The sequence below is a fragment of the Prinia subflava genome, chromosome 1, assembly GCF_021018805.1.
Source record: "Prinia subflava isolate CZ2003 ecotype Zambia chromosome 1, Cam_Psub_1.2, whole genome shotgun sequence".
NCBI lineage: Eukaryota > Metazoa > Chordata > Aves > Passeriformes > Cisticolidae > Prinia > Prinia subflava.
In genome coordinates, this window is record NC_086247.1 from 7,644,804 (window position 1) to 7,665,579 (window position 20,776).

General features: G+C 44.6%; 1 protein-coding gene across 1 annotated transcript in view; it reads left to right on the plus strand.

Annotated features, from left to right (window-relative positions):
• The first annotated feature begins 822 nt into the window (after positions 1–822).
• Positions 823–20,776, plus strand: part of ST3GAL1 (ST3 beta-galactoside alpha-2,3-sialyltransferase 1) — a 73,665-nt gene continuing 53,711 nt past the window's right edge. Inside the window, exon 1 of the mRNA XM_063408958.1 lies at positions 823–1,152. The gene's annotated coding sequence lies outside the window, so the exon portion shown is untranslated. The remainder of the gene's footprint in view (positions 1,153–20,776) is intronic.

Consider the following 20,776-nt stretch of genomic DNA (forward strand, 5'->3'; position numbering starts at 1 on the left):
TATAGTTTTGTACAGTCACCTTAAAATATCTGATGATTCTGGACAGAAAGAAGAGGGCTGAATAACCTCTCCTCTAAAAACAAGCTAAGCACAGGGATTGTTCAGCTCAGAGAAGAGAAGTCACTGGGGAGACCTTATAGCACCTTTCAGTACCTACAGGGGCTGCAAGAAAGCTGGAGATGTTTGTCTGATTGTTTTTTCCCCAAAGGAATGTAGTGATAGGACAAGGGGGAATGGCTTTAAAATAAAAGAGAGTAGATTAAATCAGATATTCAGAAGATACTCTTTCCTGTGAGGGTGGTGAGACACGGGACCAGGTTGCCCAGACCTGTTGTGGATGACCAATCCCTCAAAGTGTTCCAACCCAGGCTGGATGGAGCTCTGAGCAACCTGGTCTGATACAAGGTGTCCCTGTCCATAGCAGGCGGGTCGAAACTGGATTATATTTAAGGCCCCTTCCAACCTAAGCCATTCTACGACTCTGTGAATATCGACTACACGCTATTCTTATTAGGGATGCCACAGAGATTGTCTGCCCTGAGAAGCACCGAATTTCTTTCTGCTTTCCCTGCCGCGATCACCTTTGTGATCCACGCAGCAGTTTCAGACACAGCAGTCTGGGGGCTGTGGGGAGCACAGACATTCCTGGGAGGTGACCCAAGAGGGAGGACCCGACGAGAGGCGGATTTCATCCCGGCGAGGCTCGGGGTGAGCCCCGGCTCGCATCGCACCTCTGCGCTGCGGAGCCCGCTCAGCAGCCTGGGGAGGGTGATGGGAGGAGAACGGGGCTGAGATGGGGGAGATGGGGGTGATGAGGGGGCGATGACGGGGTGCGATGAGGGGAGGTGATGAGGGGGTGCTGGGGGTCCGCCCCTCCCGGCCCGGCCCCGAGGAGGAGCCGGCGGGGCCCCGCGCCGTCCACGTGGCCGAGGGCGCGCTATATGAGCGGGCAGGAAGCGCCGGGGAGGGAGCGAGGGGAGGGACGGGGCGCCCGGAGCGGTTCGGCGGGCAGGGCCGGCAGACACACACACACAGAGACAGACAGACAGGCGGACACACAGACAGCGCAGCGGCGGCAGCCACAGCAGAGACCGTCAGTCAGTCCGTCCGTCCCCGCGGCCGTGGGGCTCGGCCGGAGCCCCGCACCCCGCCGTGAGTACCGCGGGACCGCCTCCCTCTCCCCCTGCCGCCCTCCTTCCTCCCCACTTACCTGCAAATGCTCCGCTCCCCGCTGCTGCAGAAGGCGCGGTGGGAGCCTCCCAGCCTCCTGACTCCTGGTTCGGCTGTTGAGTTGTTGTTTATTTATTTTTAAAAAATATTTCTGTTATTTAGAAGCAGGGGTTGGCCCCGGCGCTGGCGGAGCTCGCAGCATCCTCCGGTTCGGTGCCCCGGCACTCCGGAGCGGGGAGACTTCTCCCCATCCAGCCGGGATTTCCCCGCTGGAGGGAGGCAGAGGCGAGGTGTGGGTGCCGGGGTGGGCTCCGGAGCAAGGGGACACCTTCGGGCGATGCTCGGGGGGCGACAGCGCCGGGGACCCCCGCTCCAGCAGCCGCCCGGGCTCCGGTCCTGCCCAGCGCCGCCGGGTGCGAGCAGCGGGAGGGACCAGCCCGGCGGAGACCTGCACCCTGGCGGCTTCATGAGATTTCTTTCTCCCCGGGTAGGCTGTGTGCCGAAAGAGTAAAGCCAGTGTTACTCCGTTAGAGGGCAAAAAGCAGCATAGCTGTCTTAGGTATCCGCTCGCACGTTCCTCCTTGCAGAATTATTTTCTAGAGGAGCGTAAATAACTAATCTTCGAGGTCAGCAGTTTGTATTTATTGTGCTTGGTATGTTTATCTCAGTGGCAACCATCTATCTCAGGTCCTTAGTGTGACTGTGTAGTCATGGCACAAACGAAAACAAGCCGGTAAAAAAAAAAAAAAAAGCAGCCTTGATGTATATTATGTATATTTACTCATTTGAGGCACACAAGATTTTTCAACTCTTTGTAATGGTTGGGCTTGTATGTATCCAATGTACTGAAATAACTCATTCACGTAATTGTAAGTCTGAATTATATATTTGTCTGCCGGGCACATATGTTGAAGGAAAAACCTCCCTAATTATGGATCTTTCAGAGAGATTGGAAGGGTGACAAAGCCCTTGTAATCTTTTGGGTCAATTTTCATAAGCTCCAAAAGCTCTCTTTGAAAAGGAAATTAAATTTCAGTGTACAAAAGGGACAGGAGTTTCAAGGATATAAAAAAAGAGTCTCTTATTCTACTTTGATCTTGTCCTCAAGAGTTCATTTACTTTGGTGCTCTTCAGTGACACAAGTTAAAATTAAGAGTTGCCTCTAACTGGAGTCTTCCTGCCTCTTGGCATTTTGGGAGGTACTCAATTAGCAGCACACCCCTCCTGTATATTATTTACACTGTTTTGGCTGGAGGAGGGACTCTTTGGGAGGCATCTGCTTGGAAAGACTTAGCTTGTCACATCCACAGCATCCCGTGCCACCCATGCCAGCCAGTACCTTCCACAAGACAGTATGTTCAGCCCTCCTCGGTTTTTGTGTCCCAGCCCAGAGCCGATGGTGCTCTGCCCACTGTGCACGATGTCTCGACAGAGCTGCTGTCGTGTTAGAAGAAGTTGGGGCTGGCCCTGGGTTCCCTTTCCTGCTTTCAGCAGAGGCAGAATGTTATCTGCAGGGCACGGCTGTGCTTAAGGTCCTTTCTGGGCTTATCTGGGAACCTGACAGTTTTTAATCTGCTTGAGCACATGTCCAGTTGGTAGCTGGGGGTAAAGGAGGGAATGGTTGGATGGGAATAAAAAGAGTGGGTTTGCGTGTTAGTTAATAGCATGTGTTTTCTTGATTATCCTGGAAACAACAGAGCCTCAGCATAGGTCTGTGATGAACTTGGAGCTCTGTTGCTCTGCCGATTTCTCACTTTGTTTGCTGTGTTTTGGTGCTGCTGTAGGGTAACAGTTCTGTGTCAGGAGGTTTAAATCCTGTGCCTCAACAAAATCCCAGTCTGTGGTTCTGCCAAACCAGTTCTGAAGTTACTGCTAACTTTTTAAACTACAGTTTTGCTAATACACATTTATTTTACCTTTTTGCTTAGTAGTGCATAGAACCATTGTCTCTGAAAGTGCAAAAGAAGAGAGAAATTGTATTGCCTGTTACTTTGGCTCACTCACTTGGTGCACAGTCTGATTCTGCAGGGGAGACAGACAGCAAGTTGCCCTGTTTCTATGAGTTTGTCACACATGCTGGCCAGAAACTAACTTGAAACCTTTGCAGTTTTTCTTCCAAGCTTCATTATACTGCTAATGGTAATGGCCTCTCAGCTGAGGAAGGTCACTTTTCAAACTGAACATAATTTTATATAGGACTTGGTATGTGCTTATCAATTTTCTTTTTTTGTTTATATAAAACTGGGAGCAACTTGAGAGGAAATTAAGGTCATGCAGATGGCAGTTTCATCTTCTAGGTTATAAAAACATCTTTTATGTCAAATGAGTTGCAAATGCTGCCATTAAATGATAGTAGAAATAAATTTTTACTCAGAACATCTTTTGCACCCCTTTTCAAAAGCGTGGTGAAGCAGAAACCTGCTTTTAAAAAGCAAAGGAGAGAGAGCAAACTCAGCTCCACAGCATATTTCAAGTGCTGTTAATCCCACCACCTGGTGGAGCTTTTTGTGGCTCTGGCTGAGGGAACTCTGAAAAGGATGAATTCTTGTTTCAACACTGTCACATGCCACATGAGGAGTTTCTTCGACTTTTTCATTTTCATACCAGACTTAATTAATTTTATAGATATTCTGTATCTTTTATACTTAGCAGAAGGCAGCATAGGACTATTGGTGTCTCATCTGAAGCAGCAGATAACTGAACTGGTGAAGTAGGGGATAAAGTTTTCACCTGCAAGTACTTCTTAAGTGAAAGAATTATTTTTAATAACCAGCCCCTCTGCCAAGATAATCTGGTGGAACCTTTCAGTGCAAGCCCAGTTAGCTTTGTACTAATAATTTGTATATTTTTTATATAAATATTACTATAAAATATGTTTATTTACTATAAAATATTTGCTAAACAGCCTGTGTTCAATCAAGCTTGCAAGGAGCAGAGAGGCAGATATATTTTGAACTGACCCTGAGATTCCTGATGTAGGTTATTAAAACATGGGAATGAATTCCAGGTATTTAGGTGAACTATGACAGACATAGTTTGCCCCCCTCTGCCAGTCTTGCCTGACTGCATCAAAGCCTGTCTGTTGTGTTTATGGTGTGCCTCCTAACTGATAAATGAAAATCTAACTCACAGGTATGCAAGCTGAAAGTGAACTCTGGGGTTATCTGCCAGCTCACAATTCAGAGGAATTGTTTACAACAGTGAGAAAGCTCTTTGACCCATATAGACATTTCCCATACAAGATGTGCAGCCTTAAGGGCAAAATGCTGCTCTAAATGTTTGTATTGCTCTTTTTGCCACAGTGCCTGTGGCAGCAGCCAGCAGAGCAGTGGAGGCCATGGCTAACCTAGGAATGTGACAGCTCCCTTCTGCCTCTCCAGTCCTGGCAGGAATGGTGTTCCTGGTGCCACTGGTGGGATGTTCAGCTGCCTTTGCAGCCCCTCCAGGGCACATCTGCATCCCCCTCTGGCCTGGCTTGGTGTCTGATTCATTGTCCAGTAGGTATCTGCTCTGTGTCACCCAAAATGTATCTGCCCCAGGGAGCTGGGGCTCTCCTACCAGCCTTCAGGGGTCTTGGCTTCCCAAACATCATCTCTTAGAGCTGTTTGAACCACCCTGGACTAGCTGTGCTTATCTTCTGGTGCCAGTACAGAAAGATGGGGCTGTCTGACATCTGGTGTTGTATTTCAGACTTCAGGAGGGTGGGTTTGGTGTCTGAGGACTCTTCAGTGACACCTAAAATGTTTTTGGAAACTGAATAGACCCTGTGGGAGCTATGTGTGTTTTCTGGGCATGAACCTCTATCTTATATGAAGTAAGGTATCTTTATTTTATAGATAGATTATCTTATAATAGATAATCTGTCAATAAGAGGTATGAAATAGATAACCTTATCAACATAAGTGTTCTTTATTCAGGGTGTATGTCTGATAGTTGCTCACTTTTTATGGCCCTTCTTGTCCTGATAAGGGCTCTGGGCTGACCTGGCACCGATTAACAGCAGCCACAGAGGAACTGCTGTCACCCTTCTGGTCACCTTTGCCACTCTTACCCCACCCTTCTCTTCCCACTGGTGCCATGTGTCCCATGCTTTGCTTTGTAAGTAGCAAACTCAAGTCGACTTTGTGTAAAATGTCCTATAAAACTCTGAAAAGCTCTTTTAAGTTAGGGCTGCACAAACCCCTCAAGCTGTGAAATAGCTTTGGAGTGTGGAAAATGGGGGGTCTTGACAGACAGGGAGGTCTTTTAAAAAGAAATTCCCCATAGTACTGGTAGAAGCTTGCTCTGAAGCGTGAGTTACAATTAGGAATTTCATCAATTGTAAAGACTGTAGTAATTGTTAAAATGCAGTTCTGGGAGGGGGGAGGTGGAAAGCAATTCTTTCCTGGCTTTGCTTCCTTTGAACTGTCTGTGATTAAGTTGGTTCATCTGGACTGACATGCACGTCCTTCCTCGGGGAGAGGAGGATTTGTGCCCTGTGTACGAGATGACCAAACCTTTGAGCAGAGAGGAGTTGGACTCTTTCAGGAAACCTGTTAACCTCATCAAGCCACATCTGTTTCTCTGGGCCACTCCCTCAGCTCTTTCTGCCAAGCAATTGCAAGGTATCCTAGAATGCAAAAGAGACACAACATAAGTGGTTGAAACCTGCACCTGGTGACAAATCATGTTTGAAGTGGAGCTGTCTTTCTCTGAGGACATCATCTCAATAGAACTCTTTTTTTTTTTTTTTGTAGTAACTTTTCAATCTCTTTAAAGGTCCTTTATCCCAGCAGGCTTTCAGTGCAGGCTCAGTGCTCTGTAGCTTTCCATTCCAAGAGATTTGAGGGGAGGACAAGGAGGAATGGGTGATAGGTTAAAGCCCACAGGGTTCAAGCACAATATTTCCCAACTTGTTGGTGCCTGACAGAGGACTGTTGCTGGCATGGAGGTAACCACATATACTCTTGGTATCCCCAAAACTCCTGCAGTGGACTCCTTATCCATCCCTTTGGAGGGTTGTTCTGCAGGGTGAAAACTGTCACAGTGACATTGAGGTGTTAAATCTGATGCAATTTTAAAATGTCTCTGAACTAAATAACTGCTGACATTTTTTCCAGGATCCGTGGAGTTAAGGATTTTTTTAATTTTTATTTTTAGAGTTTTGGTACACCAATACAAAACAAATACTTTTCCTTTTAAAGGACATTACATTATTTCTGGAGTCCAGATCTTCAATCAATGACTTAATCTTACTTATCTGAAATACTTCGTGTGCTGACACATCACAGTGCTGTACCAGCTCGAAAAAGAAATCTGATTCTATCAAATCTGCCAGCTCAGTTAATATGACCCTGCCAGGGAAGCATAAGCCATCACCTCCAGTTCTTTTAGGAAGGTATCAGATTCCCACTGCCAGCTCAAATTTGAAGCACATCACATGTGGCCAGGTTTGGATTTTAAAAAATTTTGCTAAGGTACTTCTTGCATCCTGGCATACAAAACCACAGATCAAATTGGAAGACATTGTCTGAATATTTGGGTTGCAACATAGCAGTTTGAGTCCTACAGACAGCCCTTTGGGATTAATCTTGAAGCAGAGACCTGTGTTATTTCACCCTGAGACTTCTACAAACTCATGTGTAAGGAACATGGTGTAGGGCTGCCTGCAACTTGAGTGGGAGCTGACCTGAGAGTTTTTGTCTCTTTTGTGACACTTTAGAGTGCATCCAATGCTGGCAGGGTGTGATAAGGACACCCATGCCTGTATCTTAAGTTGCTTTAGCCTGATGGAATATGGTGATGCCTTTTATGGAACCTGCAGCTTGCATTACTGCAGGACTTTTGCTGTAAATGCTGTTGCTCCATGCATCTCATGCTTTTTCTTACTAGAGCTTCACTTAAATCAGTTTGTGCAAGTTATCTGACTTAGATTTTTTTGGTGACAACACTGAGAAAAATACTAATTTACATTGAATTGAAGCAATTTTTAGTTAAGCAAAGACAGGTCAAAATAACTATGGTTTTGAGAAAGTGATGCATTGTTGCTTTTAGATTTACATCCTCTTAATTCCAGGTCCTTTTGAAACCTCTCATGTAGTCAAAATAACTTATTTTAAAGGAGCCAAGTTAATTCAAAATTTTGAATTCAAATTTCAAAAGAAATCCCAGCCAAAGCCAGCAGAGTCTTTCTTTTGCACATTGTTCCTCTCATCCATCTTTTTTCCACAAATTCTCCTTGCTTGAAGGGAACAGGCTATTCCTGCAGCTTCCACCAACCCCCTTCCTCTCCCATGTTTTGTTCTCTGTGTGCAGGATCAAAGTGAACCAAGACAGCAGGAGAGCCAGAGACACCTAAACTTTGCATCTGAGGACAAGTGTGTGGTGTTGAGAGGACACAGTTATGGCTGAGAACTTGGAGTGAAGGCCTGCCCCTTCTCAGCTCCCTGTTCCAGCTCCTTTCCAGCTGCAAAGGACAGTATTTGAGTTTCCTGGAGGTTTAGTTCAGCCTATAAAGTGGTTGGAGATTCCAGCAAAGACGTAAACATTGCCCTTTTGACCAATGGCTTGACTTTTGAACTACAAAAGTAAAGGGAAATCTAGCACATGGAGAAAAGAGCTTTAGAGAAGGGATTCACTCTTTGCCACTCCATTGAGTGGTGCAGTCATCAAAGTGCAAAAGTATAGCTGATGCAATATAAATCATCCATATTTGTTTTGTTTATTACAATGAGGTTATCATCACAGTGCTACAAGGGTTGTGCAATTTGGTGCTTTATCCATGTTCATGAACTGCTGGATCCTAAGACCTTACAGAGCAACATAGTGGCATTGGCTCACTGTGGCTGTCACTGCAGATTTTCTGTTAAAAACTATGCAAAAATAGACATGCAAGAGTAAAAACTGCTTCAAACCTGGAGTTACACAGAAAAAGCCTGTATTGTGGTGGCAGGATGTGTGAAATAGCAACAGCTTCACAACTTTGTGATAAAACTATGAGGGTGCTGGAGTGAAGCTGTCCTGCATCCTGCTGTTAAATCCATGTCTCTCCAGTTCAAAACAAGGATGTGTGTCAAATGCTGTGTACAAGTTCATGGAGATGATGCCATTGGGGCATCTTCCCTCATCCTATAGTGTTGTAAGACCCTTGTATGCCCACTGTAGAAGACCACCAGATTTGTCAGGAACAATTTGACGTAATGCTCACAATTCAGACAGTTAATTACACCGACAAAAGTTGGGTGTTAATGCCCAGGTAAGACCCTGATTTGTATTTCTTCAAAAGCTCTGTAAAACGGCCAATGCTTTGAACAGAAACTACCTCAAGCAACTTCATAACTGGTTGTGAGGCCAAAGGGCAGAGGAGCAGGATATGGATACTGACTGTTGAAAAATACGAGGTTATTGAGAAACAAAAGGTGATACAGTAGTTGTGGAAGTGGCCAAAACACCTGGAATGAAACAAAGGACTTTAGGATAAAATGCTTCTCCCCAAGACCAAGGTCTCCTGTCAATACGGAGTTGAGTATTGGCAGAGGATGTTGCTATGCAATTGCAATGGTTGTGCAATTCATTTTGAAATGCTTTTAATTGATGAAAGCAGTGGAGGTCTGTATGGGAAAGAATCAATAGGTTAGAGTTACCAATCCAACTCCTTTGGAGGGGGATGTCTCTGTTTCACAGAGCACCAGAAGTGGCTGCTTGTTTCTTCCTCTGTTCCACCTGACCCACTGCTTCTGTGGGAGAGAGGCTCCTTTGTTGAGCTTTGTTTCTGCTGTCTTGGGAGAATATATGCTTTTCCTTTGCCTGTAAAAGATCTGGATGAAAATTCTATCATAGAATCAATTAAGTTGGAAAAGATGTCAAAGATTGTCAAGTTCAACCATCTACCCAGCACCAACACCACGTTCAACATTAAACCATGTCCTCAAGTGCCACATCCACAAGTTTTCTGAACTAATATAGGGATAGTGACCCCACCACTCCCCTGGGCAGCCAGTTCTGAAGCTTTAATTTAACCCATTTAATGGAAAAAAAATGTCCCAGCCTTAAATTTTAACTTCCCTGATGCAACCTGAGGCAAATTTCTCTCATCTTGTCACTTACTACTTGGGAGAAGAGACTGACCTCCACCTGGCTATAACCTCCTTTCAGGTAGTTCTAGAGAGAGGGAGGGTCCACAGCCTTCTTTTCTCCAGGTTAAACACCACCATCTCCCTCAACTGGTCCTCATAAGGTTTGTATTTCAGCCTCTTCACCAGCTAAAATTCTACCAGACTGAGGCAGAAGTGCTCAGTGTGGCCACTGCTCTACTGCTCCTTGGAGAAAAGCTTCCCACACTCCAGTGACAGTAGCCCTTTGTCTTAAAATACCCAAGTCCCATCTGTGGTGACTGTCATCACATTAATTGAGAAAAAATCCTGAGAAATTTGCCCAATTTTCAAGTTTTTGTCGTGGAAGAAGGAGAGTTGTCTTGCGGGAACAAACTGGACCAGGAGTTGTGTCTTAGTGCAACAGAAAGCAGTCCTCAGATCCTCCTCAGGCAAGCTGTCAGAGGCTCATACACCCAGCTTTTCTTCTGCTGTGTGTGTGAATTTTTAAAGAAGCATTGCTCAAAATGTCTTTTTCCTGACTTATCATACCCCATGCAAATTTCGATGTTCTCTGTATTTAATGAAATAAACCCACCAGGCACAGCTCTGTTTTGGAAAACAGCTTTTCATTGGGATGTAACTCTCCCCTGCCTTGCTCTCAGAGCCACTAACCTTACTTGTGGCATGTCTCTGAACTTGGAAATTTGTATTATGAGTCTGGCTGTTGTCTGCCAGTACAATTTTTACACCTTTACTGTCTTGCCTGGAATTTTAGTGGCTCTGATATGCAGAAGACATCACTGTGTATCTTCAGTGAGGAGCTTCTCGTGGAACAGACTGGAGCTGGAACCAGACCCCAGGCAATTTGATGCACTTGTAATGGTTTCAGGCTTGCTTGGCAGAGGGGCACACCCTGAGGGTGGGGTTACCAGGGTGGCATCCAGCCCTTCCCACTCTTGGAAGAGACCAGCTGGCTTTACACGGAGCCCTTCCGCAGGGTGACACTGGGTGCCATGGGGACTGGTGCCACCTGCTGTGCTGCTGGCAGCCTCCTCACTTGAGGGGTGAGGTGTGGCACACTGCCACCCTGCCAAGGGTTAAATTAAGGGCAAAACTGGGAGAGATTTGCTGGTTTTGAAATGTATCTCTTTCACAGCCCCTGGTGTCTACAAAGGGAGCCCACCCAAATTTGCCTCTGTTACTTTTGTATCTGATCAGTTGACAGCTCTAGTTCTTGGAGCTGGAAATTCTGTTATTAGGGCACTGACACTTTTCTGAATATTGAAAACCTCTTGCCTTTATAGCTGTCAGAATCAATCTTTCAGCTCTCCCCCTCTGGTTGCTGTGCTCTCTTGTGATCTGATTGCTACTCCTGGGCAGGTGAATGTCGGCATTGTCTTGCCTGGCACCAACAATAATGACTTCCAAGGAAAGGAGGGTGTTTCTGCATCTCATATCAAGTCCTGTGTTTTGTTTATGATACTTTCTTCTGTCAGAAAAAAAAAAAAAAAAAAAAAAAAAAAAAAAAAAAAAAAAAAAAAAAAGCTGCATAACACTTTTGCCTTTCTCCGAGAGAGAATAGGGTCATGCTCAGTAACCTTGAGTATAGACTTGTCATATCTAGTGAGCTCATTAGAGCTTGATCTGCTCATTACCTGGAGACTGTTGAAGGCAAGACCAAAATATTTCAGAAGTCAGCAAGGGCAGCATGCTTCCCTCTGAGTGAGCATGGGAATGTTCAACACAGGCATTTGAATTGATTGCTGAAGCCGACATCTGCGTATTGAGGTTTACAAAGCTTGTGGTTTCTCATAATCTGTAAAACACATGGCATTTGTTGGAATTCGTCAATGGTAGTTCCCTTACCCAAAGCCAGCAGGACCCTTCTATCTGTATGGCAGAGCCCTTTCCTTAGAGCCATCAGTCATCACTGTCTAAGAGTCTAGCTGAAAGTGAGTAAAAATAAAATTTTCTTTCTTACTCTTCTCTTCCCCAAGGAAATTCTTTTATAGGTGTGACAGCCCTACCCAATCCACTTATAGCTCCTATTGAATTTTTACTTCCTGTCCAAAATTGTTGGGATGTGAGATGGTTAACAAGATGTTCTTCCTCAAAGGCCACAGGACAAGGGTTCCTTGTCAACAGTACATGGTGAAAGATTTCAGACTTGATGAATGATCTTTAGGGCATGCAGCAGGAACCCAGAGAGTATCTTGGGCATTGAGAGAGTTAAAATTGGTTTGGATATTTTCAGGAGGTGCAGAACAAAGCCACGGCACTGGCATTAGCATTAGAGATGTCCTTCAGCCTGCCCAGTTGGCTATTTTAGGAGGTATAAATGATGTAAACATCACGGCAGAGAGACTAAAACACTTGCTGTGGTTTAACCCCAGCCAGAAACTAAGCACCACTCTCTCACTCCCTCACCAGTGGGACTGGGGGGAGAATTGGAAGGGTAAAACCTGAAAAACTCATGGGCTGTGATAAAGACAGTTTAATAGGGGAAAGAAAAAGCTATGCACACAAACAAAACAAGGAAATAATTTCCTGCTTCCCATGGGCAGACAGGTGTTCAGCCATCCCCAGGAGAGCAGGGCTCCATCACAGGTAATGGTGACTTAAGAAGACAATCAACATCACCCCAAATGTACACCCTTCCTCCTTGTCCCCACACTTTATATATTGAGCATGGTGTCACATGGAGTATATTGATATATTTTATATATATTTATATACTGAGCATGGTGTATCCACATGGAGTCACATATCCCATGTGGATACACACGGAGTATCCCTTGGGTCAGCTGGGGTCACTTGTCCTGGCTGTGTCTCCTCCCAGCTTTCCATGGACTCCCAGTCTTCTCACCACCACTGCAGTGGGCAAAGCACCCAAAACACAGCCCTGTCCTGGCCCAAATCAGACACCACTCCACACCAAATGGAGCAGTGTTTGTGCAGGCTCATGCCATCCTTCTCAGTGGGTAACTTCATAGTTCCCCATCACTTGTGGGATTTGTATCTTTGTCTAAACAGGATGGAGATTTCTCACTTGGCTTCTTTCACCAGGGTTCTCTAGGTGCACACTGAAAACCAGAATGTTGGGGGGGAGCAGCACAGCATTGTGAATGGCAGAAGTGGCATCCTTTTGGTTTAGCTGAACAGAGATAAACCTTTCATTAAGGTGGTGACTTGGTTTCTGAGCTTACCTAAAAATGAAGTACCTGGTACTGACTGCCATGGTTGTATTTTCATTGCTTGACCTATGGAAGGAGGCAGTGTCAGGGAAAGGACACAAGTAACTTTCAGGTGACATTTCATTAATTTGTAGCAATGCTGGAATTTCCCTTGAGATGCTTCCTAAGGATGTTGCAGGCATCTGGCAAAGGCTCTGCTTGTTCTTTCCTTTGATAGATGCCCAGAACCAGAGACAGATGCTTTAAAATGGAGTAATTAAATGTGTTGATTTCTTGTAAAAAAATGGTTACTGTAGTTCATGTTACAGTTTGGGGGTAAGGGGATCTTTAAACATATTTTCACTCTGTTTGTATAATTTTGTAATTTGAAGGTTGTCTTTTTTTCTTTTTTCTCTTTTTTTTTTTTTTTTGTTTGTTTTGTTTTTGTTTTTTTGTTTTTGTGGTTTTTTTTTTTTTTTGTTTTTTTTGTTTTTTGTTGTTGTTGTTGGTTTGTGGAGGTTTTTTTGGGTTGGGTTTTGTTTTTTTCTTTTTAAAGCACATGGCTTATTTAAGAGCTTTGTAGGCAAAAATATTTTGTGATGCCAAATATCTTCTGTTGTGTGCTCAGGACAGAACTTTCTTTGCTGTTCAGCTCAGAGTGCTTTAGACAGAATGGGAGAAGGATGTGAAGGAGAGTTGTGTTGTACTTAGCAGAATTAGAATAAGCCCACAAGCACATGGTTTGTACTTGATAATTCCAAGAGCCTGAATCTGATCTTACTCCTACTAATCTCTAAAGGGATTATTCCTGATTTACACCATCCTGAATGAAATCAGAATCTGGCCCTGAAAGCCTGTTTGTACTTCAGACATTGTCTCAAGGCAGCTGACCTGCAAATATGAAAAGGAGACCTGAGTTTCTGTGGGTTAACTGTTTACATTTGTCAAGCTAAGTCAACTACAGCTTGTTTAGCAGGGAAATGGTTCTGCAAAACCTCAGGCTAGAACCCCTTTACCTCTATTGGACTAATGGGAGGTAATCAGAGGATCCTCTTTGGCACAGCACAGTGCGCTGTATTTGCATAGCACCTTTCATCTGAGGATATTAAATAACTGCTTCATTGCCCTTCTGGAAGCTGTTCAGCCAGACAAATCTCTTTAATGACCTGCTGAGACTCTGGTTGCTAGCAATGAAGCAAAAATAAGTTAGTACATTGGGTCTCTGGTCATGAGTGGCATCTGTAAGAAGAGGTCTGAAACCTAGAACAGTGTGAAGCTGTTAGCTGAAAATACAGAGGTTTCTGGAAAAAAGGCTACGTCATACTTAGCTGCAGAGCAGAAAACTGATTTTTATTAGCACAGGTTCAGTTAGTGTTCACTGAGACAGGTACCAAAAGCAAATGTACAGTTTCAGAGTGGGAAAGCACAGGTTGCCTTTAAGTCATCACGCCAACTCCTTTATGGCCCCACATTAATATTCTTTTTGTTCATGTTTTCCTTGTTGACATGCTCGTTTTTAAGGCTGTGTTTAAACTGTAATTAAGGGAAAGTTGAAGACACCTTTTCACGGGGCTGCTCTAAAGGAAGCTGGTGTATTATTGTCTACCTGTGCATATTCTCAAATGACCGTGTTTGTCATTCTGCAAAGCACAGCTTTGGTGAAGTGACACATTTGCACAGTGGTTGAACATACTGAATGCAGCCATGCAGTGGGAACCAGCCTCATGCAGTGGCCCACCTATTTCCTTTTAGATTTTGTTCTTGAATTCTGTTATCAGCTCAGATTTCTTAGTAACTGTCTCCTTGCCATGTCAATTTGAGATGCTCCAAGCTTTAGACTACAGTAGTTAGATGACTGAGGAGGGTCCTGTCTTTATGGACTGTAGGGTGCCTCCATCCCATGATTCACCCAGCACAGTGGAAAAAACACTGAACTCAGGGACACTTACCAAAAAGGTTGAGTATAGGAAGATTTTGCTCACACTGCTTCAGTTATCCCATAAAAACATCTGCTCCTGCTGTGGAGCTGAGCTGGTTTTTCCTTTCCAACCTGAAAAGCATGGTTATGGAAATAAATATATTGAACCAAATTTGACATGCACAGTCATTTGTCTGGAAAATACCCTTAATTTTCCTTACAATAAATGAGAAAGTCTGCTACTTCCTCAAAGGTGTATTTAGTTTTATTGCTAGTCACTCCAAGTTGTTAGCCATGGCTGATGTAAACCCTGCCTGTCTATCAGCAGAGACTGGAGGAGCTAATGACTGTATTCCTGGAGGTGAGACTTCATTGATTCGAGCTGAAACAGCTGGTGAGTGGTGCTCTGAGGAGTTGGCATTAGAATAAAAAGCACAGCTGGCTTTGTGTCTATAGTTTATACGAATAACCCAGAAAACTCTGTAGTGAGATCTCTGCATTTTTTCTGTTTTCCACCGAATAAACATCATCATCATCTCAGGTCCACATCTCTCTACTTTTCTATATTTACCTGATATAAACCAGAGTATGTGCCATGTAAGCAAATGTGGGATTTACTGGGGGAATGAGAAGTCCTGGTTAATCCCACACTCTTCAGCAAAGCTCTCCCTTCCTTCAGTCTTGCCTCTGCAGCAATGTGTGCCTCAACCTGGGTCCTCTTCAGTGAAAAAGAGTGATACTGGACCTTCCTTGGAGGCTTTTGCTGTTTTATTGAATCAAATTCTCTAAAAATTCTCTCCATCTATATTTCCACTACAAGAGACATTTTTCCCTGTTTGTCTTTGCTCTCAGCTGGTCCCACAGCTGTTGTCACAGCAGACATAAAGATGGAGAAATTTTAAAATACACCACATACCAGATATAAATTCTACTGCCTTGCTGAACTGGTTAATGTTGCTTAGCTGACATTTCTGCAGTGTAGGAAAAGCTGCATATTACTGGCCAAGCACTTTGTAATTTTCTGTTATTTCTAAAATGGATGCGAGCAATTGGAAATATTGAGTAATTTTTAATTGAAGTGATATGATCAGGGGGTGATTAGTTTTTGGAGTGCCTTGGATGTGTGCTATGTTGTAGAGACAAGCCATCTGGAGCAGGGCTGTGGTTTAGCTGCTGTAATGAGTACCCATGGACTGCAGAGCCAAAATGACCAGGTTTATTACATCGATGAAGATCTTGAGTAATTCAATTCATTTTCACAGATCTAAATGAACTAAAATGAGAACATAATTTGGCCTGAAGTTTTAGTTTGATGCTCTTAATTATTAAACCAAGGATCATCGATGTATTTCCCACTCTGCTTAAAATAACCAGCCGCAGAAGATCAGGCTGCTGAATTCCTTCCTCTGGCTGCAGCTTTTACCAAATTTACCATGGCCAGGATTTCACCACATTTTTGGTCAGTGTGACTTCATTAGGTGTTTCTTGTATTTGCTGCTCGTGACCAGCAAGCATCACACTGTGCCTGTGACCTTGGGGGTAGGCTGGCAGGGAACAAGAATCATATGAATGAATGATTTGTGTGGGAAAGGACCTTCATAAACCATCTAGTCCCACCCCCAGCAATGTGCAGGGGCTTCCACTAGATCAGAGCCCTGTCCATGCTGACCTTGGACATTTCCCGGTGTGGAGCACCCACCACTGCTCTGGGCAGCCTGTTGCAGTAACACTCTCACTGCTGGGGATTACTGGGCAGATGAGTCCCACCATAAATCTGTGTTGGTCACAGGGCTTGCAGCTTGCATTGCTGCAGGGTGCCTGCAGCAGCCCTGTCTGTGTTGCCAGGCTTGTAGCTGCTGGACTTAATTACTCTAAACTAGACTGATTTGTGGTATCACACCAGAACGAATCCTCCCTTTTCCTGGAATTTTCATTTCACAGTCTTTTTGCTGAGGTCTGATCAGTCATGGTGATGTACAGCCCTGAAACTCGAATCCGAAGTGCTGCCCTGTGTTCAGTGTATCAAGGGGTGTTTGCAGCAGTGAGAGTTATTGGAGGAAGAGACTGGAAGTGGCTGAAAGAAAAAAAAAAAAAAGCAAACAATCTTTGAGAATGCTTTGATCTGAAATCAAATATCTGCACCAAGGAGGCAGTGTATTTTTAGGAAGAGGGCATAGGCTGCATGTAAGTAGATGCATTCTATTTGATGTGCCGAGATCAAGGTGTCGGAGTCCTTAACTGCTCATCTGGCCATCTTATCTTGTGTTTTCCCTCTTAATTTTTCCCTTGTGTTTTAAAATTGTTTTTCCCACTTGTTCTGTGAAACATTCTTATACAAAGCCAAGTCTCCTGTAACTCAAGCAAGCTTGCTTGTAGCACAACAGGAGCAAAAAGGTGTCAGTTTTGGTTTTGCATAAAAACACATCCCTTATTTCCTTTTTTTTTTTTCTCCCAAGCTTGTTATTAAATAAGCAGTACTTTAATGAAGCATTTAATGGAGAAAACAAAACAAAACAACTTATTTATCCTCTGCATCATCCCCAAATCCCTGAATGAAAAATTATTTAGCGATTAAAACCCTTGCTGTTTCCTGTGTCATTGCAAAGCAATAATGAGCAGAACTTGAAAAGCTCTGCTCTCTGCTGGTTTAGAGTACCAGCCTCTATCTCAGCATCAAACAGCCATGCCAGCACTTCTTCATGGTACCAGATGATTAAGTTTCATAGCAGATTCTCCCCCAGTTTAATGCTGCTAATGACTATGTGAATGAGGCTTACAATATAAGCACAAGTTTGAAATCTCAGCTTCAGCACTGGAGCTTAAACAATCTGTACAGGAAGAGGCTGTTGTGAATGTAAGCATCAGTTAAAAATTGTCAAGTTTTCCAGTTTTTATTGCAATTTCCCCAAAGCCATGCAATCCACAGCAGACCTAGGAATAAATTGCAGGGATCAGGTTCCAGCTGTAAGTAGGGATGAGTGGTGTGCTCTGAGCACTGCACATGATGAACAAGCCAGTGGTCTCTCTCTCAGCAAGAGGGAGTCACTTGGGTAATTGCTATTTTAAACAGCAGAGCTGGATTCATGCTTCAAGCAGCCTCAGACAGCCGAAGAGGAGTAAACTTCAGGTTAAAACCTTGTGTTTTGTGTCATTACCTTCTTCTCCTTCCTTTTTATCCCTGCAGTGACAGTGTGTCAGAGGGTAACCATGGGAAGGGGAGCTTTGCTGTGTGTGGGAATAATAAAAACCAGCAAGGTCTACACTGCGAGGTCCCAATCTGCAGCAAGAGAAATAGAGCACTTGTCTTACCTTCTGATGTACAGGAAAGAAAAACAGAGGCAAGTTTAGATGGAATTTTAACCAAATGGTTTAGATTTTGCAAGCTACAGCCTTGTAGCCTTTAATGTACTGGATGAGAAGAATGAGTGGCTCGTTTGCTGTGAGGGTGTGAGACACTGGGACAGGCTGCCCAGAGAAGCTGTGGATGTCACATTCCTGGAAGAGTCCAAGGTCCAGGTTGGATGGGGCTGTGACTAACTCGCTCTAATGGAAGTGTCCTTGCCCGTGGCAGGGGTTTGGAACAAGAAGATCTCAAAGGTCCCTTCCAGCCCAAGCCGTTCTGTGGTTAATAGAATACATAGCAGACATGGTTACAGAGGACAGTACCTGAGTGACAGTGTGCTGAGAGTAGATGTCCCTCAGCAGGATTTGCTGTCAGCGTGGCAGAGGTGTGGGACACTGTTTGAGGTGTTACCCAGGTGGGATGCTGCTGCCTGCCTGCCGTGAGAGCAGAGGTGACATCCAGCCACGATGGCCCTTGAGCAGGGAAGGTGCATTGGTGCAGGAGTGAATCAGCCCAGGTGCACAGCACGGGGTGGGAGTTTGGAGAGCTGCCAGGCCCAAAGGAGCTGCAAAGGGGTCACCCTTTTAAGCAGAAAGCCTTGGTGGCCTGAGGAATTTCTGCTGCCCAGGCAACCCCATAACTTGAGATGCTGTGCAGTCTGCAGTGACCCTGGTGACCACTCAGAGATGTTATTCTCCTACTGTGCTTGACATGCAGTGATGGAGAGTGGAGGAAGCTGCCACCATGGAACTCCCCTTCTCTGGCAGGATGAAGCCTGTCACTGTTTTATCTCTTTCTCCCGGTCCCAGTGCTGGAAAGAGGGGTTGAAATGTGCCAATTGCACCCGTGCCAGGGAAGGTGGTTTTAGGTTTTCTGGCCTTCCTGAACATTGTAGCTCCAGTACATTTTGTCCCCAGACATGTCTTTATTCTTCATTTCTGTGGCTTTTCAGGCAAGGTGGCTCAGAGCACTGTCCCTCTGGGTGTCCTGGGCTGGTGGTGAGGATAGAAAGGGAGAAGAGAAAGCTGTCAGTCGGAGACAGTGGTTAGAGGAGCCAAGAAAACAAACAGCCAGGAAAAACACCTGACTTCTTATTTCCTTAAGGAGGGACTTATTTCCTTAAGAAGCAAACTGGAGAGCAAAAACATGTGGGATGACTAAGATATGAAGGAAAAGCATGCTCATATCTGGAGACAAGCTCTGCCTTTCAGCACTGAGGGTAGGGCTTGGTTTCTCCATCTTGCTCCAGGGCTGGTAGATGTGTGGCTCTCATGGACAAGACTCCCACTCCATCTGCCCCTTCTCCTTGCTGCTGGCTGAGAGAGCCACTGGCACAACCAATACTGGGAATAATACCCTGCTGCAACCTCACAATGTAAAAACAATCTGGCAGAAATGAGTCTCGGAGGGAATTGGATCTTCATTTCCTTTTAAGAATACTCCAGTTTCTGTCAATCAGGAGAAAACTGCTCTCCTTGTGAAATGAGAGGCAGTGAGTGCATGGAGGACAGGTATGGTACAAGGTGAAAGCAGTTCATGTTCCTTTTGGAACAGGGAGAGTTTTCCTGTGCTAGAACTTCCTTAGAGTGCAGATCACTCTTGGGTACATCTGACAGAGCACAAGCATCAGCAAAACATGTGCTGCTGTCAGACCTGGTGATCTGTCCTCCTTTTATGGGTCACAATGAAAAATAGGTACTTTAATATGTCATTTGTCTCATTTAGAGGAGGCATTGGAAAAACAGGCTCTAGAGGTGGGACTTCCTCTGTGCTGACAGTTAAAGCAGCCTCAGTGACTTGCTCTGGTGTTGAAGTGTGATGTGAGATCAGATGGGTCCTGCCCCAGCACAGCTGGGAGTGAGATCCTGTGAACCTTTTAGCTGGGGGTGCAAGTGCCAGAGGCTCTGGGGTGTCTAAATGAGGGAGCTAATGCTGGGTCTGTGGTTTCCTTCTGTGGAGAACCAAAGCACCAAGGCAGTGCCCATCTGAAACCTCATGAGAGACATTCAGAGCCCAAACAGCACTGAGTTGCATGCACCTTAATGAAAGTCAGTGAGGGCCATGCTGCTTTGCTTCTCGTATGTCTTTAAAAAAAACCCCAAACCAACAAAAGACATATATATGTGTATGTGTATATGTTTTGAAAAATATCTAACACATAGGTGTTCCTTTTAGAGGAATGTTGAAGAGATGGAGAAACTTTCTTATGGTCCAAAATGAACAGGATCTGCTCCTCTTTCCATAGGAAGAAATAAAAAAAACAGAGTCACTGGCCTAGTTGACTGAGATGGGTCCTGCAGAACTGAGGACCCAGACCCTTTTCCATAAAACCTTAATACATGAAATAGTCAAACCCCAAATACTCAACTGTGCTTAGATCCATGGCTCAGCTGAAGACTGGTTGGTGCCTTCCTGCTGCCTACACACCCTGTACCCTGTCATGGATAGATGTTCCAGACTGACCCGATCCCAAGTGCCCACACATGCAGTGAGTAAACCCTTTTCAAAGTGGTTTGGTTTTTTTTTCCACTTGAGAAAACAGCTTCCTCAAGTATTTATTACTTTGCCTTGTCCCCTGATTGAAAGGGTTCTGTAAGCTCTCTGCACAGGGCAAATGTTAGTGTGTTCTATTTTTTCTCAAATGAAAGAATAGCAGCATTCAAGTCCCAGTGGAGCGGTGATGCTTCATCAAAGTCTAGTTGACCCTGAAACTTGCTACTGTGCTCTAGTTCTGAGCAAACCAGGAGAGCAGGGTTTCTGATACACCAGGTGCTGTGTCTCACGTTTGGGCTGCTTTGCTGCCTCTGTAGGGTTAAGGAGGAAATGGCTCTTTCTGCCTGAAAGAGCCTTTCATAGTTCTGGTGGTCCTTTGGAACACCAGCTTCTGGTGATTACCTGAGGATGGAATTTCTCCTTAAAGCCATCTGAACAATTGTAATTTCAGTGGCAATTTCCCTTTGTTCCCACTGGTCAAATATACTTTTCTGATGATTAGTAGCAGAGGATTCATTAGCTCCTTTTTCAGCAGGACAGCTCTGCTGTGCATGCAAGTCGATGTTGATATTATAACACATTTGTCTTTAATTTGATAGCCCATTAC